The sequence below is a fragment of the Micrasema longulum genome, unplaced genomic scaffold, assembly GCF_059751315.1.
Source record: "Micrasema longulum isolate JH-2025_06_02 unplaced genomic scaffold, ASM5975131v1 h1tg002342l, whole genome shotgun sequence".
NCBI classification, from domain to species: Eukaryota; Metazoa; Arthropoda; class Insecta; order Trichoptera; family Brachycentridae; genus Micrasema; species Micrasema longulum.
The window spans coordinates 1,085-13,437 of record NW_028279492.1 but is presented as its reverse complement, the minus strand read 5'-3'; the positions used below and the strand labels follow the sequence as shown (position 1 = coordinate 13,437).

Here is a 12,353-nt window from a genome sequence, read left to right as displayed (position 1 = left end):
CCTATACGCCGGCTCGCGACCGTCGCGATCTCTCAGCGTATAGCGCGCCGCGGCGAGTTCATTCGTGCGCGGCTCGAATCCGTCCCTCAATGGAGCGTAGTGGTAGGGCTGCTCGCGGCCCTCGCGTTCGTAGCGTGCCGCGGTGAGATAACTCGCCCGCGGTTCGGTGGCGCCATCCCTCAGTGGTGCGACATCGATCGGCCGCTCACGGCCGTCTCGTACGTGCGCTGGCTCGCGACTGTCGCGATCCATCAGCCCACGGTGTGCCGCGGCGAATCCATTCGCCGGCGGCTCGGTGACGTCATCCCTCGGCGACGTGTAGCGGTAAGGCTCCTCGCGGCCTTCCCGTACGTGGCGTGCCGCGGCGAGCGCACTCGCCCGCGGCTCGGTGATGTCATCCCTCAGCGACGTGTAGCGGTAAGGCTCCTCGCGGCCTTCCTGTACGTGGCGTGCCGCGGCGAGCGCACTCGCCCGCGGCTCGGTGATGTCATCCCTCAGCGACGTGTAGCGGTAAGGCTCCTCGCGGCCTTCCCGTACGTGGCGTGCCGCGGCGAGCGCACTCGCCCGCGGCTCGGTGATGTCATCCCTCAGCGACGTGTAGCGGTAAGGCTCCTCGCGGCCTTCGCGTACGTGGCGTGCCGCGGCGAGCGCACTCGCCCGCGGCTCGGTGACGTCATCCCTCAGTGGTGCGGCATCGATCGGCCGCTCATGGCCGTCTCGTACATGCGCTGGTTCGCAGACGTCGCGATCCATCAGCACACGGCGCGCCGCGGCGAGTTCACTCGCCAGCGGCTCGATGTCGTCCTTCCTGGGGTTTGCCGCGGCGGAGGCCTCCGCCCGCGGTTCGGTGTTGGGAGTGCTGTCCGAGGCCCCTTCTCCTGAAGAGGCATTGGCAGTCGTCACGGCAGCGAGCATGTCCCTCAGCTCGTCGTACTGCCTCTGCTGTGCTGTGGTGTTTTCTTCCATCTGTCGCTGCAGGGTACCACAGGTCACGGTACCTGCCGACGAAGTGGAATCTCCGTCCTTGTCCCGCTGTTGATCTTCAGGCTCCGTACCGGCGATCCGACGCGCTGTCGAGCGAGTCGAGACTGGAGATCGGTCGACCGGCATGGTGACTGGAGGCGGCAGGAGACGATCCGGACTCTCGAAGGACCAAAATGTATCCGACAGCCCTCAATATCGTGGGGGGTCGGCGCGGCTTCGTCTTCCTGGTTCCTCGCAATCGGCCCACCCGGCGTAAACGGGAGGCCTGGGAACCCGGCACGCGGCGATGAAAGCACCGAAAGCTAGGTCAACCTCAGTAGTCCTGAAAAGGACTTTCCACCCGGTCCAAGTGGTAAAAAGAGGCGAGCGCAGTCGGAGCGATCAAGGCGGCGGCCACAGCAAGGAGCGAAGACCGAGCGGGAGGCGGCGGCGGACTCGGGAGCACAGCACAGAAATAAAACACTCGTGTCGGAGGACAGCAGAGAACTGATCTATTCTTTCAAGTTACACGGCTTATAAAGCGTCGCTCGCCGCGCTAGACGAGTTGCCCCGTAGCGCCGCGCAGATTGGCTCGAGGCGGCGCGGGTGGGCTATCCCCACCACTGCCGGCCCTGCAGTAGCCACGAGCGGCGTAAATACGGGCGCGTTATGCGCGCGCGGGCCATTTCGCTACTAGCCACGACGAGCGAAGCACGTGTAACCAAACAAGCATGTAAATATTACAATAATACATAGTAAAACAAATATCGACAGTATATAAATTTCTATATATTTTCCCGGCATAGGTCGAGGCCGAACCCGCAAGTGACAACTGCGTCTTTATTAAGGGTTCAGCACTCGACTTACAGCTATGCCGGGCCCTATATTTATTGATAGCAACATTTTATTTTTTATTTTATTTTATTTAATTTATACAAATAATGCGGCCAACGTGGCCGTTCCTATGGGCGTTCATGCGCGTCCGGAACAACACCTATGACCAAAAACTTAATGTATTTGCTATAACTTCATCAAACTTCAAGAACCAATTATTCTATAATTTTCTGAATAATAATTCAGTTTCCAGTACCCATTTTCATATGCTTTTTTACTATACATTTTTTAATATTGTATTTTTATATTGTTTGTAACATTTGTATTTGTAAAAGCTCTTGGGGCGTCAATAAATAAATATTTTACCGTAGATAATTATTTTATGCTGTCTTTATAATTTACATTATTTTATTTACAATTGTTTTATTTTTCTTATTATTACTAGTGTTTACAGATATGTTTATTTTTTAATTATAAATGGTATATTCTCTACTTTATATTTGTTCTTTAATTTTTTTATTATCATCGGTATATTTTCGAGTTTATATTTATGCTTCAATTTTTATTATTATCGGTTTGTTTTCAAATTTATATTTATGTTTAATTTCTTAATTAATAATGCTATATTTTATAATTTGTATTTATGCTTCAATTTTTATTATTATCAGCGTGTTTTCTAATTTATAATAATTATGTCTTATTTCTTAACTATCAATGGTATATTTTCTAATTTATAAATATAAATAAAAATATATTTACTCTTTAATTTTTATTATTATTACCTGCATGTTTTCTAATTTATATTTATATTAAACTTTTTGACGTTATTATTATTCTTTAAATATATTCAGCATCATTTAATGAAATTAAAAAAAAAACGCATGTAAAAAAGAAGGTCCTTCCTAAACACAGGAATTTCTTAGCTAGTCGGGACCTGAAACAGTGAAACTCTGTACATTTTAGAACTGTGAAATACATAAATAATTATATAATCCTACAATGAGGAATTTCAGTGTTTTTTTTATTTGTCAATAGATTATCAAACTAAGTCATTTTTTTTAAATACTTGGTATATCCTTTAAGGTACAGATTTTAGTTACATAAACTTTTAAGCATATTTTCAATCAGAAATACCTTAAAAAAATATTGGGGTTATCGTTTATTTACCTTTTTTTTAATGGCGTGATTTTGAAAGAACGGCGTTTTGAAATAGGAAAAATCGAATGATTTTCTAACTTTAAATCAGACTGCAGCCTTTAACTGCAACATTTGCAACCGTCAAAAACTCTTCTGGTTTATTGAGTTGATACTGCAAAATAAATTGAATCAAAATGACAATGACGATTTGATAAATCGAATTCTAGAGAAATTAACATGTTTTATGATTTATATTTTAACTCTTCCTTCATCTCTTTATTGACTACCTATAAATAAAACACTGAAATGCTTCTTCTTTATCAAGCACGATTACGAACCTGTTTGATAGCGAAATAATTGCCTTCGACGCATATGAATAAATCATGGATTTTCTATCTCCAGGACGCTTTATGTTACAATTGCAATAACTTCTAGGACCGAGTAAATAAACTAGATTACAGTATTCTGATACTAAACATTAATTTAACTGCATACCTTACCAGGAATTCAGCTAACGGTTAAGACTAGATCAATAAACTATAACCAGTCAAATTAATTGCGCATAATTTAAATACATGTAGATAATCAACAATGTATGAGTATGTCCAAATGCTTGCAGACAGGCTGGTTTCCTCCCTAGGGAGTTATTTCGATCTAAACGCCTGAACATCCGCAGATTGACGTTCTCTATACAGATTTTTCTAAGGCATTTGACAAAGTAGATCATAAAATTCTCATATATAAATTACATGCCTTGGGAATAAGAGATCCATTACTTTCATTTATTGAATCGTATCTTACTGGTAGGAAACAAAATGTTCGGATAAATAGCTATTTATCAACCAGTGCTAATGCTACATCGGGTGTACCTCAGGGTGCTCATTTGGCACCCCTGCTTTTCAATTTGTTAATTGATGATGTTGCTAAATCATTATCTTACTCTCGTTTTTGGCTCTTCGCGGACGACAGCAAAATTCTCAAAATAATTCAAACTTTACAAGACTGTTTTATTCTTCAATCAAACATTAACTCTTTTAACCAATGGTGTAAGTTCAATAAATTAGAACTAAATATTGAAAAATGCAAAATAATGTAATTTCATTGAACAAAACAACCGATTTCCTTCGAGTACCTATAAAAAACCTCCAAAATTGATGTAGTTAAGTCCATCTGAGATTTAGGAATTGTTTTGGACTATAAACTGACATACAACGAGCATATAGATAATACAGTAAATAAATCACTGAATTACATGGCTTTATTAACAGAATATCCTCTGATTTTACTAATGTCCGTACAATCAAAACTCTTTATTGCTCAACTGTTCGCCCTCTTCTAGAATATGCCTCTGTGGTCTGGTCTCCATTATATGTCAATCGCATAAATCACATTGAATCAGTCCAACATCGCTTGCTTCGAAAAGTAGCGTGGATGCTTGGACTAGAGAGAGGTAATTATTCTTATGCTGATATAGAGTCAATGTTTTCTAGTCTACAAAAACGTAGAACTAATATTGACTCCATATATGTGTTCGGCATACTAAATGGTATAATCGATGTTCCATCATTACTGGGACAAGTAAAATTCAATATTCCGACTCGTAAGTTGAGAAACAATGAAGTACTGTTCATCGATCAGCATAGAACAAACTATGGCCATAATTCTCCAATGACCCGTCTTTGTCGTATTTTTAACTCAAGACATGATCTGGACTTTTTTGGTTTAAGTTTACAACGATTTAAACGAGCACTAAATAAATAGTCCAGATCTTGTCTTGATGTCCCTTGTGTTTGTCAATGCTTCTTTTCTTTATGTTTTAAACTATTCTTGTATTGTAATATTTAAACCAATGTCCGTTCATAAATAAATGCATCAAAAACGTTTTCCCTCTCTCGTGCAACATTTTTAGACATGGGTAGTTGATGTAACGGTTTTGGCCTATTCCCACCCGAATGTTGCGTTTTTTTAAATGCAGAAAGATGGATAATGTTCATTGAAATCGTTTTATGATCTTGACTCATTTTAACTTTTTTCTGAGTTAAGTCGTTTTCGTTCTAAAGGTGCTACATGATGATTTTAATTTAGAATATTTTTGCGACCTTAGGAATTTTTTTTTTGATGGAAGTTTACTTTTTTTTGTGTTTATTTTTATTTAAGAAGGTAAACATAAACAGAAAAATAATGAAACCCACTAATCTGCGAAACCGGTTGTCGGCAGGTTTCTTTTTTTCCTTTAAATTTAAATTAAAAAAATAACACAAACACTATAAAGAACTAAAAGCATACGTATCTTTTACACAAAATTTGTATGCAAGTATGCATATACCTTTTCTGGTAGTTACTATCAAATCGATATCTAGTAACAAATTTGAGCTATAGTAAAGCATTTACGGACAGGCTTTTTAAAAAGTCCGGGTACCTCTTCCTTATCAATTCTAACTGATCTGTTAATTAATTTAAGAGCCGAGTTTGGTAAAGATTGATTTTTTTGTTGGTTTTACAAGAAAGGCCCCAACTAGTAGTACTATACCTAATAGTTGATTCCGCTAATGATTGATAAATAAGTCTTAATGTTTTTAGCGGTACAAAATAATTTATTTTAAACATGCTGCCTATAACTGTCTTTAATCTTTTATATAATTTGGTAATATGTTAATCCCATTTCCAAAAAATATCAATAATAATGCCCAAAAACACATATTTATTAACTATACCGATTTTTTCACAGTTACATAATATGACAATACTATTATGAAGACAGTTAAAACTATGAGGTACTATATTTATTTGATTTAGTGCTGGTACATGAGAGGATCTGACATGCATAATTTTAGTATTTTTTGCATTTATTACAAGACCCATATCATGCGACCATTTAAGCAAGAAATTGTAGTATTCTTGTATTTGACTTTCCGCAATAGATGAATGTCTGTGAGAAATTACAAGTGCCGTGTCATCGGCGTAAACATAATGTTTGGCATACTTAAAAATTATTGACATTGATGAGACGTAAGTAATATACAATAATGGACCCAGAATGGATCCCTGGGGTACCCCAGCATTCGTGTATTTAAGATTGCTATATGTTTTATTGAGATTAACTAAAACCTTTCTGTTTGTCAGATAGTTTTTCAGAACATCAATCAGGTTGCCACCTATACCAATGCTTTTTAAGATGTTAATCAGTATTTTACGGTTTATTTTACTTCGGTCTTTTATTCAAGTATAAAGTGGCTTATTGCGATAATTTCTACATTTTAAACTTAAAAACGTCAAAGGGTAGACTGTTGTGTTCCATCCATTAAGGTACAGATTAATTTTTCATATTGTATTATTATTTTTAAGCACTCTTTCAACAACATGCATTGTTAATGGCAGAAATGCCGTGTATTAATAAAACCCTCACCCATGCAGTACCCTATGCTGATATGTCGTTATTGAATACAGACGTGTACAAATAAATTGTTTATTGCCTAACCTATTTTCTTGGTATGTAATTAAATAATAAAATGACACCTGTAAAAATAATGTTTCTTGAATGGGTTTATTTGCGTAGCATAATTTAAGTTTCTTAACACACAATTTCATAGACTTCGGTAGCATCTTAAAATATTCCAGGGTTAGAAAACATTAATGCAACATTTCAAATATTTACAATCAATAAGTAAATTCCAAACACATGTTTTTAAAAATATATATATAATTAGATGCTGAAAGTTGACATACATAATTCTGTGAAATAATTTTATAACAGGTGTTTTTAAGTGTGCTACATCTTTAAATAAGCAAATATTTCTAGTAACGAAAGAGAACAAACAAATAAATCGTCACACCGTTTCCCCGTAGGGGTAGGCAGAGATGATATCACTCTGTCTTTGCTTACAGACCTCGCTTCTTCTGCGTCTTTTACAGGCATTTTTAATGCACGCACGCCGATAAATCCGACTTATGACATGTCTATCTTCAAATATTTATTAAATTTGATCACGCCATGTCTTTTTCGTTCTTCTTCATTTTCTATGTCCATCAGCATTTGCATCGTTTACCTGTTATTAAGCTGTCCATTTGCTCCACTGTCTTAACTCCTAACCGACACAGCAAGCCTTTCTTGATTTTGTAAATTTTGTGTGACGTAAATTGAATGTTTTGAAAATCTTATGAAGTAAAATTTAATTTATATTGTAAGCACTACTTTGTGGTTATGTATTAGAATTAAAAATAAAGATAAAACAACTTTGTTTTTAACTAAAAGCTTTTTTTTTACCGACCGGTTTCGAAGCTACATAAACTTCCTTATCAAGGAGTACATTGTTAATCAATATTATCATTTTTTTAACAATGTTGTTGCTACTAAATATTAGTAGTGCATACATTGAGATTAAATATAAAGAGAAATTACTTCAAATAAATCTGAGCTAAAAAGTCGTTCCCAAAGCAAAGGGAATGATCAGTAGAAGGAGTAAGTGTCGTCACGTCATATCACGTCGACTTTGACAAGCAAAACACGTAGTACAGTAAAAAGCACGGACTGTTTACATTGGTTCACTGTAAGTTCTATTCAATATGTCGCTCCCTTCCGCATACGCGTCACCTTTGTTTATCGTTTCACTATACGCCCGACTAACCGAGCAAGACAGAGACAGGAGATAGCTCACGACTGGTAAAATATTAATAAAACGTTTTTTTAACATTTAAATAGCTATTTGAAATAAGTATTGATTAAGATAAAAACATTACTTACCGGTGAAAGGTTATACCATCGCTTTTCCAAATCGATGTGTGCAGTATCTTAGCGTATATATGGGCATTTTAGCAATTGCGAGGAGAAAAGTAGCCGGTGAACGCTCGCAACAGACTTAAGTCCGTTCTATCAAACATAATATGTCAATTGGCAGCAGGTTGAGGGAACATATTTGGAACGCTCATGTTTACTCTAGTTATATACCTCAATGAGTGTATAGGATAAAATTCGTCAGTAAAATATAACCAGTAGCTCAATCACAAATATCTATCGACGTGTTAATAAGCGAAGTGATAACAATTTCTCAACATGGTTGTTTATCGTACTCGCGATCACAATGCAACATCCGTGAACACCTAATATTAAATGTCAAAATATTTACGTTTCGCGACGTATAATCCTGCTGCGCAATCACATATTTGAATTTCATCGGTGTAAATATGGAAAATATTCCAAAACTGCTATTTTTATTTATTTATTTATCACGCTATTTATTGCATTTAGCCGGCGGTTGGCAAGTAGTCAAATGTCAAGAAAAGCAATCGCCATAGTAATTGTAATTTATTTTTCACTTTTTTGTATTAGATACTCCTTAGTATTTTGCAAATGAAAAATATTGTATTATTTTTTATAGTAAATACCGATTTTTCGCCAGTGAACTGTATTTATTTACGAGGAAAACAAAAAACAAACCGACATGAGCGTTGACTTAGAGATTACACACGCGTTGACTTATGACTGCGATAACTTAAGCATGTTCATTATTGTTCATTGTGATCGCTCAAATGCTTAGCATATTTTTAAGCACGTCGATAGTTATTTGTGATTAAGCTACTGACAAGAAAGCTTGTGTACCTTCGATACCGGGCGGTAAAAAAAATAGTGGTTAAAAATAAAGCCGTTTTATTTTAATTTCAATATGATGAAGTAACTTAATAAAGTATAAAAAATAAACGCGAAAGGCATTAAATAAATGGAAAATTACAAGTTTCTCTTCTCGGGATTCAAACAAACACATTATTTTTAATGCTTAAATTGTTGCATAATTTCCATTGTTCGAGTCTTGGTTTCATCCAATTAGACGACATTTTGAAGGCGAGAAAAGGTAGATATTTGTAGTGGTAACTACCAACCTAATATTATTGTTGCTCATATCCATTTTTCCTTTTTGTATTGAAGGCAGTTGCGTCAGCAAATTATCTCGTGTTGGAATGCAGAGAAATATTTCCGCAATGCTTATAGGTATCTGTGGAACCCGCTTTCATTTTTTAAATGATGAATATGGATTGACATGAAAAAGCTCAAAGTCTTATAAGTAGATCGTGTTTATGAATATATTGTAAACCATTATTTTATTACCTTTATTTGTCTTTGCGAAATATATTTGAATAATTGATAAAGCGCCATTTTCGGGGAAATCACCTCAAGGGCGCTGTACAATAAATAAATATCCCAGCACGTCTTGCAACTACAGAGCGCATAGACAATATCTAGCCCCTATTTTTTTTTTATGTGACAATGAAGTTTAGAGTTTTGCTATTTTTATTATTATTGTTATTATTATTTATAAAGGATTCATCAAATCTCTTATAATCGTAAATAAAATTTCGTAAATGCGTTCCTATGATTTTTTTTTTTTTTTTCATTTAAATTTCATTGATAAACCCTTACGGGTTACATACATTTAACAAAATATTTTCACTTTTAAAATTCACATTCTACTGTTAATAATAATATTTTTAACATCTTTTGTAAAGGTTGTCTGAGTCTTTTGTTTAGTTTTGTCTGGTAGTTTATTGTATAATTTCAGTCCATGGGTTTATTAGTCTCGATTGTCCTTTTCTCGTTTTAAAAGATTGGATATAATATTTTTCTGATATTCTTGTATTGTGTCTTGTTACTACAGTTTTATTCAAGTTTTAATTCTTCGTCTACAATTACATCAGTGGCTAATTTATGAATACATATTGCATATTGCAATTTTCTTTGAGTTGTAAATAATCGCGTCAGAAAATTGGAAACAAGGTATGGTAGAGCCATAGAATCAAGAATAGTCCAGAAACCGCATACGCACATCAAACAGAAGGCGACTCAACTACTCATAAATGAGAAGGTTTACATTTTGTTCCATTAGTGTCTTTGTAGACGTCGCTCAGTACGCAACTCCTGATTTAAATTCAACTATGCCGTGTTGTGTCCTTTTTAAGTGTAGAAATACTGCTAGGATCTTAAAGAAACAGGATGCTCTCACATTTTTTAAGTAATTAGCAAATTAATGTGTATATAACAAATGCATTACTTAAAAATTGAATTATTTTTCCATCTGTCAGATTGCCGAAGAAACAAAATGGAAATTTCGTTAGTGTTGCTAGGGTAGTAAATTTTTTTACACTACTTTGGTCATCTAATGAGAGAACTAACGAAAATTGGACCTCGGATTAAACAACTCTGTGGTGGACATTTGACCGACATTATCTTTAAAACATCAAATACTATTTAACGTGATATAAAAATATCCGTTTTATGTAAAATAAAATTTATTTTGTATTTTAAGTTCATTAATTAAATTACTCTTTACTTATTTACTTTGTTGTGTCAATCAATATTTCCGCGTGCACAATAAAATTTCAGGGATATTAACAGAGTGCTTTTTTTCCCTGACATTTGTGTTATGATTTTTTTTCGCATCAAGCAACATTACGCTGCGACCTCACGAGTGCGCGCGGCGAAAGTAGGGCATAGTGGGGGAATTATTGGACACAGTCCGATGTATTCAAATATGATTCTTCGCTCCTTCTGGACTCTGCTTAATTCTATGGGTAGAGCAGAGTCCGAACCTTTAATTGCTGGCGCTGATCTGTGAGTCAAAGACGTTACCACGGGACCACAACTTGTCATTACATAAATATTGGTAGAAAATTATGTTTCTTGCGTGTGTTTTTATGGTAGTAACTCATATTTTAATTTTATTTATTTATTTATTTCACAGTTCACTAAACAAATTTAGATTCAGTAGTAAAAATAATTATTCACCAAAGCAATTGCAAGTAACGTGTTCAGTACTTGATACAACAGATAAAATTAAATATCTTAGTGTATACATAGACAGAAACTTAAAATGGAAAGACCATATTAGTGAACTGGTTAAACGTATTACAAAATGTATATACATATTTATTCGATTAAAGGATATTTTAAAAATCAATAATTAAAAAATAGATTATTACTCAATTGTACAATCTTTGTTACAATATGGTATTGTTGGATGGGGTGGTGCATATGCCAATATATTAAACCCACTTAATGTAGTAAAAAAGGTTAATAAATTATTAAAGTAATTTTAAAGAACGAAAGAAGAAATACGGAAATTCTAAATAAATTATTTAAAGTTAATACAGTAAACACTATTTATAAAGTAAATTTCACTGTACAAATTTATAAAGAAGAAGAAATGAAATAATTTGAGATGAATAAGTCACTCAGATACCAACATAATATTAAAATTCCTAGTCACGGTCAAAATAGCTTTGTCTTCAAAGGTGTAAAAAATTATAATAATCTCCACAATTAACTAAAAACTATTAAAACTAATATATCAATAAATAAGTTCAAAGTAAATTTAAAGAAAAGTGTTAAAAGTGCATTCAATTTCAATTAGTATGAATGTATTATTATTTTCTGTTTTTTTTTATATCCAATATTTTTTTTTTTCTCATGTACTCGTATATTCAAAATTATATAAATTCTAATAAATAAATAACTAAAACAGTGTAAGTCACTCTCCAAGCGCAAGAGTTTAGTCTCTATTTTTGGAGAGTTATAACATTTACTGGATGTAGACAAGTAGATTTGTACAGAATAAAAAAACATGTACCATTTATGAAATGTATTATTAAAAAAATACTATAGTTTTTACTGCGTGAAAGATTTTTTTTCTATTCAATTTCCCGTAGCCCTGAACTTTCGTTTTCGAAAAAGGTTCCACCTGTATTCGCAATGAAAATGCCCGGAACCATTTCGTAGGTAGATACTCTTACATAGGGACCCAAAAACAAACATACTGAAAAACATTAAGCGCGGAATTCTCGTTATTTATTTAAATTCGTATGTAAATTTAAACAATGAATACTCTCACCAAATATGCTGTACGTTGTACCACACCTGTAAACAATTGACTCTGCGCAGTCTCCTTTTCTATGACGAATGACATCTTGTATGTAAATATTTTCAACAAAGTTTCTATTACGAAATCTTCGTTTATTTTTCGAATTATGTATCAAACAAAAACACATTCTTTTGGCATGATCACATAAAGCAAAGACAGTAGAGAACCATTGACATATTAATACACAGACATGCCCAGAGCGTACCGTATTTAGTCGTTCTTCGACCGCCAGCTAGACGTTTAGAATCGGAACAGAAATGCCTACTTGTGTCATGATAACGTAAAAACCTTTCAGAAAAACGGTGTAAAAAGGATTAAAGGAGTAATACAACAAGAAAATCATAAGTACTGTTTCATACAGCTGGGCAAAGTGAACAAAAAACTGTATATATTTTGAAATGCATGAATAAATAAATATAATTACCATTCACCATCTTCTAAAAAGTTCAAAAGGTTCGTTCTATAGGAACAATACCCTACACTAAATATATCAGATACGCGGAAATAACTATT

The 12,353-nt window shown here is 35.3% G+C and overlaps 1 protein-coding gene across 1 annotated transcript in view; it reads right to left on the bottom strand.

The window, feature by feature from the left end:
• Positions 1 to 12,061, bottom strand: part of LOC148272398 (uncharacterized) — a 72,709-nt gene extending 60,648 nt beyond the window's left edge. The window contains exon 1 of the mRNA XM_088240087.1: positions 12,046 to 12,061. The gene's annotated coding sequence lies outside the window, so the exon portion shown is untranslated. The remainder of the gene's footprint in view (positions 1 to 12,045) is intronic.
• Positions 12,062 to 12,353: the final 292 nt, after the last annotated feature.